Raw genomic sequence first — 21,137 nt, 5'->3', positions numbered from 1 at the left:
GACTTCTATGAAGACCGCTCGAGTCTGGTTGTCCAACCAGCTGTGTTGTTGCAAGTAGGCGGTTATGTTTGAACTTGACTGGTTGGTCGTTCCCAGAGAGGCAACATAACCACCGCCACGGTAGATGCCGTGTTGACCGACATACGGGAAACCTGGAAGTAATACACATGTGTTTTCAGCAACATGACATCCTATATGATGAATTGCTGTTTACAGTGATGTCAAGTCCAATTCATGTTCTTATTGTCTATCAACCGCCTTTCTGAATATTCCTCTGGTAAGATTAAGATAACTCCCCTCTGATTCAACTTTCTGAAGCTTACATACTGTTATGATAATCATCAATTAGAAATTTCGAAATTAGTCATTGTTGTAGCAGTAGCGAACTGAATATAAAAGTTAAAGATATCGAGAACAAACCATTTGCGAACGACACAAATGTGTACTTCCACATCTCTTGTCCATCGTCACACTGACTATATGCTGGAGATCTTGTTGCATCGGACGGCACCAGGTTCTCGGTGCAAACAACATCGGTAGTATTGTATGTTGTGTTATCGGGGATCCAGCCCTGTGTGCAGTTATGTGCGTCAGCTACACCTTCCGAGTACGGCAGGTTACAGTGAGACTCCACTGCCATCATTTGGACTGGGATTTGACAGTTCAAGTCTAGAAGTTCAAAAAAACAAGTATTCAAACAATCAAACTAACGCAACATGGCGTACATAATATAGCCATTTTTTGTCAAAATACCAATCAGAGGTACGTAAGCTGAGCTTAATGCATGAAGAAAAATACTCGGTTAAATCTTCGCAAAGTAAGGATGCTAGTGCAATCTTTCTTTAACCATCTTGTCTTTCCTTTTCTTGACTCGATTCACCGAAGCAAATCGCAGGCTTAGTCTTCAATGTATAAGTCTACATTTGGAAATCAAATACGTAGATTTAGAGTAACTCTTGCAACACTACAAGGAAATGCTTCCGTTTCTAACAGAATTTACATACCTGGTTTTATTCTAATATTCCGTAGCTGCACAGGTCCCACCAGGTAAGAGAACTGCAAGGCATCGTCTTGGTTGTCTCTGGCGTTATTCATTGTTGCCCCGTACATGACAGGGATGAAACTTAGATTCATCCAAGTCCAAAACGACGAGATGTCTTTAACCTTAAAGAGATATATAAAGGTAAGTTCTAGCTGTGTGTTCTAGCTATGAACGGATCTCTAGTACTACATGATACCTCTAATATAATATAATGATAATAATTTAGCTAGATAGATGGATAGATGCTGAAATATATATCTTAGTATAGCAAAATTTATTTGTTAATGCTATATATATATATATATATATATATATATATTATATATAAATTTACAGAGAGAGAGAGAGATTTTATTGATTAAATATTCTTTACATATAAGGTTTTCGATACTGTATAAAGAAGTGTTTGAAAAGATTCACTTCTAGTTCTTAAATGCCACTTGTCAATTATCTACAATACTGAAGTTAAGAAATTCAGCGTTACCTCTGAAAAACTGACTTCACCGCCGCCAATGATGGTATTTTGAATATTTTGGGTCATATGGTATGCCATGGTGCTTCTTTCGACGTAGGACATCACCAAAAGAACCGTCAAGAACAACCCAAAGAACAAGACCTCCAAGACCATACTACGTCGCTTCCTGGCTTCTCTTTGTTTAGCTAGGATGTTATGAAGCCGTGCAGGTTCGTGGTCCTTGGATGGATTCAAAAGATTCCAAAAAATAAGACATTACAGAATCTTTATCTGACAAAAACAAGAAACAAAAACTTAAAATGACTTCAACTTGAAGTCGTTTAGCACCCGTGAAAGGCAGTTTACTGTCATTTTAACCTTCACCAGTCACACACACACAAATGCTATTTTATTTAAGACCAGCTATTTTTTGACAAAAACAATTGTTACTTCCTGTGAATTTATGTAGTGTACCTTCTTGTTGCTGGCATGGGAATCCCTTGCCTTTTCTTTACGGAAATAGTTGGTCCATCCCGTGGCCGTCTCCGGTCGTTTAAGATTGTCTGCATTTGTCTTGAAGTAATCAGACAGTGATACTCAATATGTGCAATGTCTCTAGACCTGCGTTTGCCAATTCCAAATTATAAACCATGATGATACTTCAGTTTGTAGGTTACAAAAGCAACATAGTGGCAGCAACAAATTAAAAGAAGTAACACCAGAAATTTTAAAAAGAGCTCTTCAATTTAGGTTTGTCCTTTTTCAAGTATACTGTGAATTTAAAATCGCAAATATATGCCAAATACCTGTAAGTACTCTTCGTCTTCCTGCAGTGACGATGGTGGAGAGTCCTCGTCTTCGATAGGTTCCTGTTTCGTGTTGAAATTACAGGGATTAGAACACGCTGATGCTACATTATAGCATGTCTACGTTTACGTCACTAATAGTTGGTCACGTCAGATGAAACATTGCTGAGTACCATATTGCAGACAATCAGCGTGCTGTATGAGAAGAATGGAATACCTTTGCTATTAAAGCAAACAACACGGCCACAGCCAGCAACTTGAAGGGTTGCATCAGAAACAAGTCGGTGAAAAACGTCGTCAAAAACGTCACGAGCCAAGCTTCAGCCTTTGCGCGCCCGAAACTCAAAGTGTAGAGAACGGTGAAGTAGGATGCCACAAAACTTGCTGCCCAGATGAGGAACCACGCTGTGGGAGGAGAAGTAACACGAGTCACCGTCCGTTATACGAAATAGATACCATTTTTTTTTCAAACTTGCATATTCAATGACTAGTTCTTTCCATTTAGTTATATAGTACGTTGTATCACGGTCTAGCTTATACAAGTACCACATAGTGCAATAGGGTATGATGCTCTTGAAAATGGACGATCAATCGATATTACACACCGTCGCATATACTTAACTCTTACACACCTATGTAGGTTGTCCACCAAGGAAGGGAAAACTTGGCCTTCTTTGAATTTTCAGGTTCATTTGCGGAATTATTGGACTCAACTCTGCTGGCCTGTGGTTGCGGATGTCCTGAGCAGCCGCCAGTAAACCCAGGGTATCTCCATGCTCCTATCACATACGACCAAGATGTGGGTGTATCCGGATCGTCGCTATGGTACGTGAGGGAGGGCATCTGTTTTGTACGATTGACGGTTGTTGTCTTCGCCTTTTGTTCCTTCTCCCCATTTGGTTTAGTTGCCGATTTGGCGTGTCGAAACAAAAAGACGATGATAAGATTGACAGGAAGGATGATGGCCGCGCTTTGGATGCTGATCATCAACTGGAAAACAAGAGTTAGTAAGCTTGAAAGTTCATCTGTATTGGTAGAAATCATTCTTAAACGAGTTTTAACTACAATTTCCAACACAAAAAATTGGACTTACCCAAATTTTCGACCGTACGACATCGGTCTTTGTCAAGGAGTGATCCATGACAAAGACCGATGTCGTACGGTCGAAAATTTGTTTAAGTCCAATTTTTTTGTGTTGGAAATTGCAGTTAAAACTCGTTTAAGAAAGAGTTGGTAAGGATTTTGTCAAAGTCAGATCGTTCGAAGAATGAAGGGAATACCACCCGTAACGTTTTTCGCTGCCTATTATCATTACACAGCTACAGAAACTGCCTAACATTAAATAGGTCTTTATTTGGTGATTACCCACTAGAGGTCTCATAGATTATGTAATTCTGTGTCCATTGGAGCTGAATTTTTCATCAACTGATTTGAAATGTTTTATTTGAACCTCGATTCAATGAGACATTTTTAATGGTTGTGTTTTTCATATATGGCCGATCGGGACCTTGTTCATATAATGTAATATTCATGAGCCAACGTGTATATTTATGTACCTCTGGCAGGGAAATGGGTGGTTTGATCACAATCCCTGCGAATCGGATCGGAGCTGGAGGGTCAAAATCGTCCCCACGGCCGAAGAACATGATGTTGGCGAGCATGGTGCAGTACAGGAGCGTCAGGCAGCAGGACAGGCGCTGGACACGGGTGAAGGGACTTCGCGCCGGTCGACCAAGCACTGAGAACCACACATGGTCATCGTTCATGTCCCTGTGGATATAAACTTGAACGTTTCGAATCAAGGCAAACATTTGCCATTAACCTTTTTTTCGTTCGCATCAATTCAGTAAAAATAATTACCAAATCAAGTAAATGATGTTTCTGGTTAATAACCATTCCAAAGAAAAGTCACAAAGCTGTTGGGCGCTTAGAAAACTGCCGTCCAGTCTACTACGCTATAAGCCTATTTCTGAAATACCTTGCACTTTTGGCAAAAAACAGGTTCTGGAACTTGGTCATCTCGTCTGGTTCAGCCTGAATAAGAATACGATGAACTTTACCGTCGTCCTCGTCCGCCGCAAGCCACCTACACAGGTGAGGAGTTCGTGTCAATATCAAGGGTATTCTATGTGTTAACATTTGAATTATTTCTATATGATACACTGCACTGTAAACGTAGAGAGCTTTGTCTTGATTGGCGCAGTGTCACACCGTTTCCACTGAAAAATCCTACATCACGTTCCACTTATAAAACCAGACGTCACATAAATACAATTTTGGTCGCTCTACGGTCACTAAGCGATGACCGCAGTCTAGTAGAAAGATAAAATAGAACAACAATCAATAACAATATTCTAAGTACATTAACACTGTTACATATATATGTGTAAAAGTAAGTACAGCCAGGGGTATGTACTATATAAAGGTCACCTAGATTCCCTCACCTAGTCACGCAAAAGACCATCCATCATCAGAGACTTACCTGTTACACAGGAAGAAGCTGGTCTCGCCGGTCCCCCTGTTGGTGACGACGATTTGCCTCAGAAACCTGCCATCAAAGGTTATTAAGAGTAAATTTCACATTTTCAATAATCTTGACCGAAGGTGATGTGATTATCAACATGTGATCGTTATTACCAACTTACACATCATCATCATCATCAGCATCCTCATCATCGTCAACACCATTATTATGACGGGCGTCTATCGCTGACTAAGTCAACAGTTTAATATGCAGATTTCCCTCAATATTCGACACTGTGTGCGTTGCACCCTCATGATCAGAAGGATTACCAGTTATGCTATACAAAGAAAACCAGCTTGACTCGATGGCTGCAACTCACCATCCCGGACTGTGACCGCTACTGTCATGCCACACACGCACGTGGACGAGACCTCCTAGTGGCTGCGCTGTAGACACTAGAAAGGAATCCACGCTGCCTTTCTCAAACAGAAACCGTGTTCGGTCACGAAGGGTGAAAGGACTGCTTTCCTCATACAGGCTGTTCAGAGCTATTTTCACCTGCAAAATATGATAAGTTACTTATGACATATATGCGTCGTTAAAGACTTGTTATCTATTGTGTAGCAAATATAAATATACGGACAAACTAAAGACGACTTTCATTGACATTGTTATCAAGAAGGAGTTTACAAGTATCTTCACCCAGCAGAATCTTTACAAACACTAAACAAATAAGGATCGTAAAAAACCAGTTCATTATCAACTTATCAATAGACAACGAGTTCCTTTATAATCAAATATCATGGATAATGTGTTACAGCTGCATTATTTGAACAATACAGGTTGGTATATTTGAATATGAATGTCTGCAGCCGCCATGCATCTGCCCTGATGCCTGCGGTTGATTGAGTCCTTGATATTTGAATATGCTCCTCAATAATATTGATTTAATAACATAAGATTACCGTGTTTCTTTAATGCTAGAAAGCTCTTGTTGACTGTTGTTGACAAACATGTTTGCACCTACCTCAGCTGTTGTCCCAGCATTAATTCCAAATCCGGTATAAACGGTGATGATATATTGACACTCCTTTCTTGGATTGAGAACATGACCTTTAAGGAGCCCCGTTCCCGCCTAAGGAAAAAGAAAACCACCGTTTAAAGAATTTTTTCACAATTATATTTTCCCCACCTTATTGCGACGATTCTGCAAGTTACCATGTGACTCAAACAGATCAAAATGAGGTCTAACAATTAAAAATGAGGTCTAAGAATTCACACGAACTCAGATGTGCTGGGTTCAAATCTGGAGTCCCTTGACTTGTTCCGATAACGTTGTGCCCTTAGCTTGGGAAAGGCACTTGACACGAATTTTCTCACTTCAGGTTGAAATAAGTACCAAGCTTGGTTTAGGGACGTCCCTTGGATAAGACGTTAAATGGAGGTCCTATGTATGAGGAGAGCCACATCTCGATCATTTTACAAAGTAAAGAGAGAAACAGAGAATCAGAAGGTAACTTCAATAATCAGGTTTTCGTTACCTTAAGCAGGTCCTTTCTGTCCGTTTTCCTTGACCAAAGCATGCCAGGAATGTACAAAACGAACACTGTCAAAACGACGATGAGTCCCAACGGGTTTTCCAGTAGAAGTGTGAAGTCCGACAAAATTTCCTGGATGTTGAGAGGGTTCGGTGCAACAAAAGCTGCAAACTTGGTCAGGTGATCGCAACGACAGTGGATGTGTGTAATATTCGACAACAATCCTTCCTGCAAATAAATAGACGTTACGTTGTCACTGAATGCCTTAAATTATATTACATTATTATAAGATGTTAATATTACCATTTCATCTATCTATTCAATTATCGATTTAGATTTGTCGTTCACACAGAAAAGTTATTGTACGATCATATATTAGCGTGGTAACGGCAAAAAGTAAGACATAAAATTGAATACAATGTCAACCCGCCTGTGTAAAAAAATCTAGGCATTCTTTTATGGCTTACGTACAGTTTAGGGTTAACACATTTCAATCATTCCTTTTTTTATCTCAATGTTGGATAGTTCGAATACAGTTCTTGTTGGATAGAGCGCTGAAGTAATTTGAGCATTACAGATTATAATGTTGGCTTCAGACGGAAAAAAAATGCACAAAATTTTGAATCTGTGCAATATGGTATATTGTCTCATTCCAAGGTCTAACAAAGCAGGTAAAACAATGTCTATTGTCAATGTCTCCTGTGACATACCAGCCGAAAGGCCTGAAAAAGTAGATGAAGACATAGACCATATAGAAATGATAGGTAACATATAGTATTGGCATAGGGATGGGATGCATATGATGAGATATACCTTGCAGCCATCATATCGCCAAAGATGTGTGTCTTCGTCAAAAAAGACGCAACTACTTTCAAAGACGTACAATGTAAAATCGACAATGTCTCTTAACCCTATCCAGACTGGGGGGGGGGCTAAAAGTGCCCGCGCCAACTTTGACATCGTATTTCTGCCGAACGATGTATGCTAGGGCAACCAAACTTGGTGACTTTTCCTAAAATTTTGTTGGCAACAATTTTATGATAATGGTTTAAGTTTATCATTTTTTCATGTTGCCATGGCAACGGGTTTCTGACTGGCATTTTATGCAAAAATCATTAATTTTCTGAAAACAATGATATTTCTCGGGTTTTCTTGCACAACTACACTATTTTTCCTACATGTATAACATAACATGTAATAAGATGTAACTTTCCCGATTTAATATTCATAATCTATGCTAATTTGATGACGTAATCAGCCAAAATCCAAGATTGCGGACTATATCACTATTTCAGGTATCAGCAGGCTTTTTCGCCCATAAAATCGTCAATACCTGACATTTTCTTTATCAGAAACATTTAGATTAAAGTTTTTAGTCTATTTTCAGTGTCCTTTGGGGTCAAAAGTGGAAAAAAAATGATTTTTAAAAATTTCAAAATGGCCGATCCAAGATGGTGGATCCCAAGGGATCGCTAACAACACATGACGCCATTTTATGACGTCAATTTCACGTCAACGTACTTACCATTGACGTTGTATGCCATTGCATACCTTGAAATGAATAATACAAACCGTTTTGTTTAATTCCTTTAGATATTAAGGGAATTCCCTATTTAGCCAATAAAATCACATCGATGTCATAATAACGTCATATTACGTCATAACGTCACCAAAATTACAGGAATTATAAAACTTGACGTGAATATCACTCCCTGAAAATTTGGTGATGAAACATCATACCGTTCGGAACTTATGAGGGGGGGCCGAATCAGCCCCCCCCCCCCCAGTCCCAGAAATACCAAAAAAGCCCAGTCTGGATAGGGTTAAAGCCAGGTTTTCTTCGGAGCCAAACCGCACACCTTGAATGAAAAGGAAAAAAGTAAGGAAAAATAACGTGTTGCAGGACCATACATACAGAAACGAATGACATGCAACTGTCCTTCGTAACCTTAACCCTTTTTGATTTGCTCCGATTTAGAATTTGATAATCGACAGTAATAAATCCTACCCAACTTGTTTTTACACAGTCAAATACATACGGCCAATGTTAGTTTAAATGTATCAAAAATTCGGGTCATGAAATGTATTCTGTCATGATATGTGTCCTGCGAGCATTTAGCCATTGCAATCATTGCAAAACATAGCTTCATATACGTTATTGCAGAAGCCACCCGTACTGTGATAAGCAGTTATTATTACCTATGTAGTATTTGGTCAAATCGTCCACGTCAGACTGGGTAATGTTCACTTCTTCCGCCGGCAACATCCACTGATAGGAGCTGGAGTTGAGAAACGTTCCGTTTATCCATGGAATAGAGATTTTCTCACTCTCCGGTACCGGTAGTATGGTCGCCCAGTTGTAAACCGAGAAAGTCGGGGGTTCATCAACGCGAAGAAACATTGAGACGTTATGAGGAAAGAGGGTGCTGTTGAAGTCAAGACTGAAGCTCAAAGCTGACCGGTGCTTCTTTGCAAAGAGCTGGAAAACCTGTAGCAGAAATGTGAAAATAAGGCTTTGCTTGTTAAAAGGTTAGATATATATATCAACGCAGAATATCCTTATAACAGCGGAATTTCTCAGAATATGAAAATGACGACGTTCTTTCTAAGTGAGCTCTATCATATCATTGTAGAGAATTGCAAGTCATAGGAATAACGTTGGTGTTCTGGGCCTCTTTGACTTAAAAATATCACCTTTTACCGACCATTAACATTTAGCTTACTAACTGCTACTACTGCACCTACACAGCAGATACTACAGTAACTAATTCTTCCCCTACCACAACTAGTGCTACTTTTACCACCATCACCACTACTATTACTAATACTGCTACCACTTCTATCACTAACACTAACTACTTCTTCTACTACAAACACAACTGCTACTGTATCTTATACTGCTACATTTTACATCTACTGCTGCTGTTGCTGCTGCTACTTATACTACCAAAGCTCCACTACCACTATCTCCACTGCGGTAGGTAGATCAATCCCTATCTCAACAACGGTAGATAGATTAAATAACATCATGTTTGTTAGCATTTGACACTGAAACTATGTAACTTGTCTCTCAATTGGAAAAGATGAAAAGTTGTACAAACTAGAAAGGGAAAACGCCTATCAGTACAAACGTTGAACATTTTTCGGCAATTAACACCTGACACTGAAGACAAGAAATCTATCTATTCATTAAGTAGCACATACGGGGTCCACCTTACCGTTAGGTTGCCAAGTAGTGAAGATGACTGAAACGCATATATCGACTTTTCAAAACTCTCGTTCTTTCTGCGAATTAAGATGTCAATCGGGTCACCTAGACCGGACACCGGGAGAGTGATGTTTCCGCATTTCACATTAAGACCGATGACTTCCGAGCGTACAGCCTGGGAGTTGTTCGAGTACTCGTAAGGGTTGAAGTTAGATTCCAGGTACTGAAAAAGCCAAACATGTTTTAATTATTTATTTATTCTTTATTTCTTTCTTTATTGATCTCCTCAATTTCTAAAAATGGAGGGGAAGACAAAAAAGTGATCTCTCACCTCTGCTAGTTGTCCCCCATTAACAAACAAGATAAAACATAAAAGAAATACGAAAAAAATACAAATTGACAGAACCATTGCAATTCAAATATTAGCATATAAATCATAACATATATACAGAACAGTAAAACAATATAATGACAAAAAATCAGGGCGTTATGCAACATATTATGTTTTCATTTAGTTTAGACATGTGACATGTTTTAATGTAACTGCGACTGGCTCTGTCAATTTTCATCTGTCAACAGTTCCAAACATCCTAAAACCACCAAAATGTTATATCGATTTTATCATGACGTAGAGTCGCTAGAAAATATGATCTGATAGTTATAAATGTTAGATGGCAAAAAGTTTGAACTGCAGATTACCTGGACTCCCGCATTCTTCTCCACTGGGCAGTCACCATTAGCTAAGGCTGAGTATGACGGGACCCTGACCAAAGAGTCGCTGTCTCCGCCGACATGGTAAACCTTCTCCGTCACATCAGTTTGCTCCTCTCGCTGGATTCTAACGTGTATCTACAGCGTATGTTTCGAATAACATATATTGCTTCGTCGATAGCACGTTTCTATTCAACACATCTACGAAATGGCTGCGTGTTAACAGATACTAAAAAATAAAAGTATATGCATGTTTAGGGTACACAATGTCATGTATATCCTTGGATACACACTCGTTTATACGTTCGGCGTAAAACACTTAATTTTTTTTTACATTTTGGCAGCATTATGTTAGCCAACGGCACGCTCCTTCACAGCGTCGTAATAAATTGACTTGTTCCACTGAATATGCGAGTGCGAGTCTTTTATGCAATTCACTTTTTGGCCGCATGAGGGCTACTATAGCGGTTTGTTCGCAAAGACAGCCCTGGGACAGAGAGCGTATTTTTGGTGCGCGAAGCATGCTGGGAGGACGGTAGTATCCTGGGGACGTGAATGTATGTGTGGATCGACGCTGCCAGATTTCACTGTACGAGAGCTCCGATTTCTGCACGACAGTCCCCAAGTTTTGAGGTAAGTTTTCTGCATGTTATCGATATCTGACTGCTATGAAAATCTATGCCTGCTTTCTTTGGTACGTAAGGTCGTTGCAACAAGGAACAGATGTATCGAGATAACATTGGATGGTTTGTAAATTCGATCTGAAAATTGTGGAAAATTTGTCTTGATTTATGCAAATTATTTATGTACGCGTTTCAACTCGTTGTTATTACTTCAAATGGAAAATCAACCCAGTTATATCTATTTGTATCTATAGTATGTTGACCAGTTCTTAGCGTCTGTACAAAATTGCCGAGTATTTATCTGAAATTAGTTGACAGCGGCAGGCTAAACTTGTATGATTTTTGTGGGAAAAGATGGCCGCCGTGTTGTTGACGCTCTTGAAAAATTTGGCCTCGTTTATCGCCAAATTTCACTGGCATAACATACTTCCCGTTCTGGATATTTTATCAATATGTCCTCTGATGTACATAGATTGTGTGGCGATTTCCAATTTCTCCATAACTGTGATTTTCATTGGTGTGACGATGTGGCAAATTCGTAGTTTCGCGTGTTTGTTGCGGGGGGGGGGGGGTGTTTTGGCAACGCCACGCGTGGGATGCCTGAAATGGAAACTTATACGTTTTCGTGTGTTTTAAACAACTCCTACAAGTTTTATATTGCATCCTGTGTTAATGCTACATTTCATTGTGGTTTTCATGCACTGATATGCCTCCAGTGCTCAAATTACTGGGTACAATTGTCATTTTATGTGTATTTTGTTCAGCAAGAATTTGAGATAATTTCTTTTAAATGCAATAATTGTTGACTGGGGTGTTATATAACCCATCATGAAACTAGATTTTATAGCATTTATAGAACAAATATTTTCAATACTCTTCATCAGTAAATTGTAGAAGGATAAAACCTTTTAATTGGCAGAAACAGCCCCATCCAATAGTGGAGTCAATTAACCTATTATGTAAACAGTTTATCTGAACCCATTGGGTTTAAATGGTAACCTATGTAAAGGTACTGATATTGTATGCAAGTATATAGATTATTCTTTTTATTTAAGTGCATGGAATAAAACATTTCAGTTCTTAGCCTTTGTTAACTCAAGTAAGGGGCCCATCACGACCAACATAGCTAGGGAAAAGTAAGTTAGTATTTGATGTTATATTAAGTTTGTATCAGTCCAACTTGTCAGCATTTACACACAGTAACCAAAAGTTTTTGCTTGCAGAAATGGCGGACGGTGAGTCATCTGATGATGACAGACTCCTGGCCAGGTGTCTTCTGGATGACAGTGAGACATCGTCGGATGATGACAAACCACTGGCCAGGTTTCTACCGGAACAGTCACCATCCACAACGACTCCAACTAACACACCCAGGAAAGACAAAAAGCGGCTCATGACCCCAAACTCTAAGGCCCTCCCTCAGCCCTCCTCAAAGCTTTAACTACTTGAACTACTTCTGCACATGACTATCAGTACTCTAGGTTTGAGTATTCATGTTAATTCACACCGCATACCTACTTGATAGAGGTATGATCTAATTTTGAACTGTACTTTACAACCATGTAAATAAAAGACATGTATATACATACTACTTCTGCTTGTCCTTTGTGGTGTGGGATGATCATTATAACAACAATTGAAATGGTCTCCATTTAACTTATCTGTCTTCTTTAGCAATTCACAGCTTTCAGTCAATTCAGCAGTTATGTATTGAGATAAAAACTGTACATACAAAACTTATGTCACAACATTTATGTAAGAATATACAGGCAATAATCCTTATTGAGAGGAACAGGTCATCCATTATTGAAGTATATTGTACTTCCCTCGATGTTAAATACATGTTCCATCATGAAAGAATATCAAATACCCTGACTTAAAATAGCTGCAGATTAAAAGGAGGCCTTCGACAAACAGGAAATAGATCTAAAAAGAGATACTGTCATAAACATACAAGTTGACACTGATACTGAAATGATTGAAGCAAGTTGACAATAGATGCACTTTTAAAAAAAGAGATGTGACTTGCAAATAAACTCATTATCATATAGCCATCGTCGGCTTACATGACATGACTATATACATAAACATCACCATAACTATATACATAGACATAATAAAAAGTTACCTTATGAATAATGTCACATTTACATCATTCATACTCTAATAATATAGCCCTCATTGTCTTTCCCTTCAACGCTCAAGGGATATGGTGGGCGCCCACTCGAGAAGGAGTTCAGAAAGGCTCCGGCATGGAGTACGATGCCCGCCTTTTTTGCAGCAACTTCGGGCCTTGTTGCAGTGACTTTAGTTGACAGTGCTGGGCTTGTCACTGAGAACTGTTCACCTGCCTGCTCATTTACCTGTAAGACAAAGAGGTGACACAAAACATAATACAATGTACTATCCAAGAGTTTGCTTTTGTATTATAATACAAGTACGAATACTTTTGTTCATGTCTTTAGTATTACTTAATCAAAATATACAGATATATAAGTTGGAGAACCCAGTTATACACACACATTTTCAGTTTTTTTTTCTTCAAAATGATTTCCAGATGTCCAAAATTAGCCTATTCACAGTAATGACTACTTGCACATGCATTATTGGGGAACTTTATCAGGCTTGCAATAACTCTCTTCATTTCAACACGAAACGCAGTTACTGTATTACAAGGCTTTACAATACTATTTACTGAAGTCTGAAAATAAACAAGAAGTCCTTTAACTTTTGTCTTAGATAGAAATAGTAAACTATATACGACTCAACAGTTAGAAACCCATAGCACTTAGTAACCTAGAGCATTTGTCTCCCTGTTTGCTGGAAATCTTCCTCGAACTGCAAATATTATAATAACTTTAACAGTGCATGATATAAATTCAGCATAACTCGTCCATTGCATCCAAATCCTCACAACTGCAAACGTACCTCGAGGTCTTGCAGTCTCTGCTTCATCTCTTCGAAACACAGCTGGCTCAGCTTCTGGTTCGCTGTTTTTTCCGCCGTGGCGTCAGATTTTGTGCCGTGTTTAGAACGATAGTGCACGTCCAGGCCGGCTCCTTTCTGGAAAAACACAGCATTACCGTCGCAGTCATGGTGGGGGCACGGCACCCTCCCCTCTCTGGAGGCTCGACAAGCGGTATTTTTCAGGTTTTTTAGCCCTTCTCCGACGTTTTCTCCACTCGCTGCCATTTCCAGACCGTTGTGATTTTGATCTACTGGCTTTTATTAATGCAAATGTCTTCATTTTGGCACCTTTTTGCCGCCAGAGGAGCTCGGCCATTGTTTTGGTTGTGAAATACCCCGATCGTGTCTCCGCTGTGCTATTTCTGGCAGATCGTGACGTAGCACAGCAGCTGCATATCATTATGTCTCGGGTCCCCCAGCGCTCGGGCGCGCTCGGGCTTCCGTCGGCACTTTGCATACATTATCCCGCATGGCAACACCGGCTCATTAAATATGCGGGCGCCATCTTGGATCGAATTATGCCAGCGTCTGCGGAGAAGGCCAAACTCGCTACCGTAGCAAACTCCCTTCCGTGACATAACTCCCCTCTCGGCAATCTAGAAGGGTAATCTAACACCCTCGCAGCGCCACCAAATTAGGTACATTTTAAAGTTCCCTTTGATATAACGTATCACCATTGTGGCAACATTTTACCCCCGAAATAGTAAACTTTCGTCTTGTTTTCGCCTCGGTAACTGTAGAAAATACTAGCTAACTAGTGTACAGTCACACGTTGTATAGAGACGCACACAAGAGTCACACAACTTACGATTTGCTAAGGTAATTGAGACAAACACAAAACAAAACAAAATGACAGCCGTGGATTCCATATAGTTTTATTTTGTGTATTGGTTGAGCCCACGATCTAAACCTATGGCTTCTTCGCGGCGCTGGGTACGAGCGTGAGCCAACGGCGTGTATTCCTTCCTCTGTATATTCATTGTGAATCAAGTAAGCTTGAAACTATGTTCAGATGTTTCTTTTATAGTGAGTTTAGGGCAGTGAGAAGACATTGTAATATCTCAGTGACAGAATTTGCATCCCTTCCGACGAATTTGTAGTGATGAAGACAAAATGATTGTAACAACACACTATTTGTGTCCCGTTATTAATGTTTTGGTCGTTGTCACTATTCATAAATGATGTAAAACATGAACTGTGTAGTATAATGTATAAACGAGTGACTGTACCTGAGGCATTGATATGTCTGCGAAAAGCTGTCTATTTGGATACTCAGGGAACAGGTGATTAAGGTAAGTATCATCCATAATGTCCAGACATTGAAATCCAACGGTGGTAGCTTCTTGATTCTGTCGAGAAAATAAAACATTTTGATAGATTGCTATTACCTGCACGTGCTGTTTGAAGCGCTACTTCTCTATTGTATTCAATAATTGAAAATATGAAGACCTTGAGAAATTTAAACGTTTACCCCTTATGCAGCTGCTGAATTGCAATATCAAAGGTTTAACACAAATGTGGAGCAAATGAAAGCAATTTTTATATGAGCACCTTACGTCAACTATCCCCTGACCTCTTGTTGGGTCGTTGGGCCACCATGACTTTGTATGATTGGCATAGTAAAAAAGCAAAATAACAGCCATATATATTCGTAAAGCCGTTTGCTTCAGGCATGCAGCGTTGAACACATCTATGATTACTAACGTTTTTCAGGTTTGTTGTGTAGAAATCTCCGCCTTGATGCTCCATGTGAGCCATGAAGTGTGATGCTCTGAACACGTTCACAACTCCTATGTGTTAGAGTACAAGTTTAACTCAATTCAAACCGGGCTATTTTGGACATCCTGGGGCCGGGCAGGTGGGCTTTTGAGGCCCTCCGCCTGTAACTCTTAATTAAACTACCTATCTTTTGACCGGCAAATTCCCAGAGGATGATGTAGAGGTGAAATGTATCTAATGTGACAACTTGAGTGTCATAATGACGTATTATGACGTAGCTATAACGTCATTTATGTGATGGTATTGGCTAGAACAGTCTACTTACTAAAAATAGGTACTCCCAATCAAGCTAAAAGGTATGCGACAAAATTTCAACAAGGAGGGTGAATAGCAGAATACTAATAATATCTGCTAATACTTGTGTTGTCAATAGCATTTATCTAATTTTTTTTGGTAAAAAAATACCAGGTAGTGACTGATAGGAGGGACAATAGTCTGTTTATAACAAAGCTTTGATATTGTTGCCCAACTTGGACTTTGACCAATTGCGTGATCAACTTAGCATCATTCATGAATATTGAATCATGAGAATCACATTGAATTACATATGATGTCATTGGTGTCAGAAACTAGGTGTGGTTTAGAAAAAGCATTAAAACTACGCTGTTAAACTTGAAATTAGCGAATTTTGTAAAATAGGTCTGTCAGAAACACGTTGCCATGGCAACACGCAAAATTTGGAACTTGCATGAATGTAAAATTGTTGTCAAGTAGATTTTAGTAAAGGTCCTCAACTTTGGCCGTTCTAGTGTTAGCAGTTCTTGAGGAACGCGACACGAAAGTTGTCACAGGCTTTAACCCAATCCAGACTGGGGGAGGAGGGGCTAAAAGTGCCCGCGCCAACTTTGACATTGTATAACTGCCGAACGACATATGCTAGGACAACCAAACTTGGTGACTTTTCCTAAAATTTTGTTGGCAACAAAATTATGATAAAAATATAAGTTTATCATTTTTCGTGTTGCCATGGCAACGGGTTTCTGAAGGGCATTGTATGCAAAAATCACTGATTTTTTTAAAACAATGATATTTCTTAGGTTTTCTTGCCTAACCACACTAGTCTTCCTACATGTATAGCATCATATGTATTTAGTTGTAACTTTCATGATTTAATATTCATAATTCATGCTAACTTGATAACGTAATCGGCCAAAATCCAAGATGGCGGACCATTACACTATTTTAGGTATCAACAGGCTTTTTGGCTTTAAAAATCGTCACTTCGTGGCATTTTCTTTACCAGAAACATTTAGAATAACGTTTCTAGTCTATCTTTAGTGTTTTTGGGGGTCATTAGTGGAAAAAAGTATTTTTGAAAATTTTAAAATGGCCGATCCAAGATGGCGGATCCCAAGGGGTCGCTAACGACACGTGACGTCATTTAATGACGTCATTTGACGTCAACGTAGTTACCATTAACGTAATATGTCTTGGTATACCTTAAAATCAACAATGCATACTATTTTGTTTAATACATTTAGATACTACGGAAATACCCTATTTAGCCAATAGAATCATCACATCAATGACGTCATTATTACGTCATATTACGTCATTACGTCACTTAAATTCTAGCAATTATAAAACTTAACATGAACATCACTCCCTACAAATTTGGGAATGATAAATCATACCGTTCAGAAGTTATGAGGGGGGCCGAATAGGGTTAAAAACCACCCCCGGTCAGAATCGGGTTAGCTAAGAAATGTGAAGTAATATATCAGCCAACAGATTTTTGGGGAAAAAGTCGTCAAATTGAAATTTAGCACGATAGCATTCAGACAGTGCAAACCTGTGATAAACTAAGTGTTATCTCTACATGATACTCTGTGAATAACTCTAAGACTGATTTATAGGAACAGAGTTGGTTGAATATAGACGAAACGACAACTATATTGATTGCATTCAATTGATGGTAAGCATGAAACATAATTGAAATGCTGCACAGGACAAAATAAGTACCAAACCAAAGCTGTTATGCAATTCCGTTTAAACCAACAACGGGCTGAAAAAGCGGTAGCTACATACTCAAGCTTGGGACCCAGATATTTTCTAAATAATTGTTTTCAAAACTTACCTGTGAACATCACCGCTGTCAATCTGTTCACCTCCTCCACAGGCAATGTTGTAAGGTTTCTTGAAAGATCTTTTGTTTTGTGGAATGCAGATTTCAAAATGTTGATAGCTAATACCTGTGACAAACAAGCCAAATGGTAAGCGCAGAGTTTCTGCACCCAAATAAAGACATGTAATTGTCATTTTTATTAGGTCTCCGTCAAAGACCCAAAATGTTTTAACCATTATACCGGTGCCAAAAAAACTTGGTCATTTGTAATTACAGGAAGAAGTTCCTTGCTTTTGCTACCATTTCAATCAAGCTCATATTGGAATCTTTAGATGCCATACGGCAAAAAATTTCTGTGGGGAGAATTTTGACTTACTTCATAACGTACAGTTACAGGGAACTTTTAGAGAACGGAGTCTATATTTATGAAATAATAGATGAGATTGCAGAACTCACTAAAATTCAATTTACTAACCTGGGACTTTCCCGATACCAGTTCAGGGACGTCTGTGAGCATGACAACGGAAAGAGCCACACCCCTAATCCCATATCTGTTTTCTATCGGCACCTTCGACATTTTCTCTAACATCATGCCCATTATCTGCAGTAAATGGTGTAAACATGTTAACACATATTATATATTCTGCCTAAGTGGCGATGACGTAAGTACTGTCAACGTTTGGAATTGCACTGCTTAACTCTGAACCTAAGAGTAAGGGGTAAGGATAATAAAATAACTCAAGATGTTGTGAATGGATCATCATAAAATTCAGTAGGCTGGTAGGGTGATTAGAGATGTAAATTCACTTATGTATATGACAACCACTATATTGGCTTGTGCATGAAATATTTCATGGCACATATACCACCGATATAATATGTTAATTTTATTTTCATTTGATGATTTATTGATTATTAAAACATGTGCTGTACCTCTGTTGTGTCGTCTCCGTTGTGCGCTAAGATTTTTGCCACATAAGAAGAAATAACGGCTCCTGTGTAAGCTCTTTGTTGATATCCTAATCTGAGAAATGTGAAGATTGTGCCGTTGGGATATGTCATGTAGCCATCCATGTATCCTTCGAACTGAGAGATACTTGGGGGATTGATCTGCAAGAAGATTCCAGCAATGTAATGATATATGTAATAACAAATTGAACTATTTTCAGTCAAACTACTTCTCGTTATCACTTTTACAGCACAGAGAAAGAAAGCGTACAGACTTGATATAAAACAACAATCGATGGGTATCCAAACCTCAATTGACGGCAGATCAAACTCGATGAACCTTCCATCTGCAGATAACACACGGATGTGAACGATCGCAGTGCCGGGCGACAGGTCAAACAAAGATGTATAAGGAACCTGGAAGGATCAGTAACAACTGCTTTAGAAAGTATATAGTTTTTGGCTGTTAACTTTACTAAGAAGGTGCATGTGACTGTGTGTGTGTGTGTGTTTGTATGTGTTTGTGTTTGTGTTTGTGTGTGTGTGTGTGTGTGTGTGTGTGTGTGTGTGTGTGTGTGTGTGTGTTAACACACTAACTCGAGAATGTCAGGGGTAATTGTCTTGCTATTAGGTTTGTAGACTTTGATGATTAGATTTTTGGCTACCTTGCGTCTTGCTATGGTACTTAAGCGGATTTTCCGGTTATGATACCTCATGCTCTGGGCAAGCTATGGTAATGATTTATAAGTGCCGAATATCTCTTGGGAGGAAGTGTATCTTAGTAAATACGCTGGTTAATGAAGGGAGGGTCCTGTTCTTCTTACAGCTTATCAGTACATTTTTGTAAGTGGTATGGATATTTAGGAATAGAAACATTGATCCATGACATTACTTTCCATTGTCTGAATGATCTAATAATTCTAAATTTAATGCTTTCGGGTTAACAGGTTATCCTGTCCTTATGTATATTTTGATTTAAATAAAATGGCAGCAAGCGTAAAAAATATTCAGAAAATAAACATGCCAACGCTAACCCAAAAGCGAAGTGGTGGCCGGACGATTCTTCTGTCGGTAGCAGGGATGTCTCCAGGGAACTTCACTGTCGCCAGGTCGTTTACGTTTGGTACGAGTTCCAACGTCACTTCTGTCTGAATAGGGCCCAACGGATCCGTAAACTCTGTACGGTATAGTAGATGGAAATATTTTTAGATATATTTTTTGTCTTCTTGTCATAAGGGTTAAAAAAAAACCTTGGACTTTACTTTCAAATTTTATAGAGGCCTTTATAATCATTCTATCAAGGTTTGAAAGACAGTTTCAAACCACAGATCACAGGTCCTCCTGGGTGATTTTGCGATAATCCAATTATGGAAAGTTCAATTATTGGCTGTAACTTTTGGATGGTTTATTTCTGCAAAGGCTAGATTGGGAAGGGAGGGTAGTCCATATTTAGATGGGGAGGGATGAGGGAGTAAAATATGCTGTACCTGCTCGCAAATATTGTCCTTCTAGTTTGGTATTTTTAACATATTGACAAGCTCCGAAGGGGAGCGATTTTTTTTCGAGAACAAGTGAAAATCCATGAACGGGTGGCTGTGTCCTTAGTAAAGCTACAGATGTAAAAGTACAATAATATATTGCTAACATCTATCGATAGTACAGGCTATCGAAATCTATTTGACCTTAAAACAAATGGACTGAGAGAATACTTGAGAGTTGTTAGTAAGCCCCGCACCTTCACATTGTACGCAGAATAAGTCGAGTAAAGAGACTCCACCAGCTGGGAGAAGAGCGCACACAGTTGAGAAGTCGCCATTTTCTGCCGATGTCGGTTCAGGATTGTTATAGACATGAAATCGCCACTCTGATATCCTCGTAAGATCACCGAACACGTCAGTCAGTCGGATGGTGTAGAAACCCTCCACCTGGAACCAGATCATCTCATCAGACAAAACTTAAATAGATACAAGTTGGTTTGAATCATTACATTACTTAGTTTTTTGTTTGTTTAATTGTTTGTTTTTCAACCTTTATTTAACATGACAGTATGCACAACATACACTCTTCGGCCGAGGCCGTTTTTAAATAGTTCAAGGGAGGAGGTTAGTTCACTTCCATTTCACATGGCTCCGAAATTTTCAGTTTTACAACTATGTGGATACGACTGTACACCAAAATATATTAACAAAGCGCAAAAAAAAATTCTTTCCTAGAATTTTGAGATACTACAAAGTTTATACAGGTAAAGCTGTACTTAATTGGACACAATAATCTACAAGCCATACCTTTAATACGTCACTTGGAACCTTTAAACGTATATCTGATGCATTTTTGGACAAAGTCCAATCTTGGAGCAGAAAGCCGGCCGGATATTCCGTCAAAGCAAACTCCGTCGTCCCGAGGATGTCGGACTCTGTGTGCAGCTCCAGTGGTGCTACATGTAGCGTGTTACCGGGGTCGCAGTTTGCCTCACACCTAGGGAAAATGTCAAATTACTGGTCAGCTCGACGGTGAACAAAATACTCACGCTTC

At 39.1% G+C, this 21,137-nt stretch overlaps 3 long non-coding RNA genes across 3 annotated transcripts; 1 reads left to right on the top strand and 2 right to left on the bottom strand.

Annotated features, from left to right (window-relative positions):
- Nucleotides 1-490: 490 nt before the first annotated feature.
- On the bottom strand, nucleotides 491-1,717 carry LOC136446867 (uncharacterized). The gene is made up of 3 exons (XR_010757657.1): nucleotides 1,527-1,717; nucleotides 1,005-1,164; nucleotides 491-669 (listed from the first exon to the last, which is right to left on the bottom strand). It is a non-coding gene; the product is annotated as an uncharacterized lncRNA (long non-coding RNA).
- Nucleotides 1,718-10,586: 8,869 nt separating this feature from the next.
- Nucleotides 10,587-12,437, top strand: LOC136447331 (uncharacterized). The gene is made up of 2 exons (XR_010757712.1): nucleotides 10,587-10,856; nucleotides 12,070-12,437. It is a non-coding gene; the product is annotated as an uncharacterized lncRNA (long non-coding RNA).
- Nucleotides 12,438-12,562: 125 nt separating this feature from the next.
- Nucleotides 12,563-14,318, bottom strand: LOC136447333 (uncharacterized). Its single transcript, XR_010757713.1, has 2 exons — nucleotides 13,775-14,318; nucleotides 12,563-13,209 (listed from the first exon to the last, which is right to left on the bottom strand). It is a non-coding gene; the product is annotated as an uncharacterized lncRNA (long non-coding RNA).
- Between the last annotated feature and the right edge of the window lie 6,819 nt (nucleotides 14,319-21,137).

This window comes from Branchiostoma lanceolatum, chromosome 13 (assembly GCF_035083965.1).
Source record: "Branchiostoma lanceolatum isolate klBraLanc5 chromosome 13, klBraLanc5.hap2, whole genome shotgun sequence".
Taxonomy (NCBI): domain Eukaryota; kingdom Metazoa; phylum Chordata; class Leptocardii; order Amphioxiformes; family Branchiostomatidae; genus Branchiostoma; species Branchiostoma lanceolatum.
This window is presented reverse-complemented; position numbering and strand designations above follow the sequence as displayed.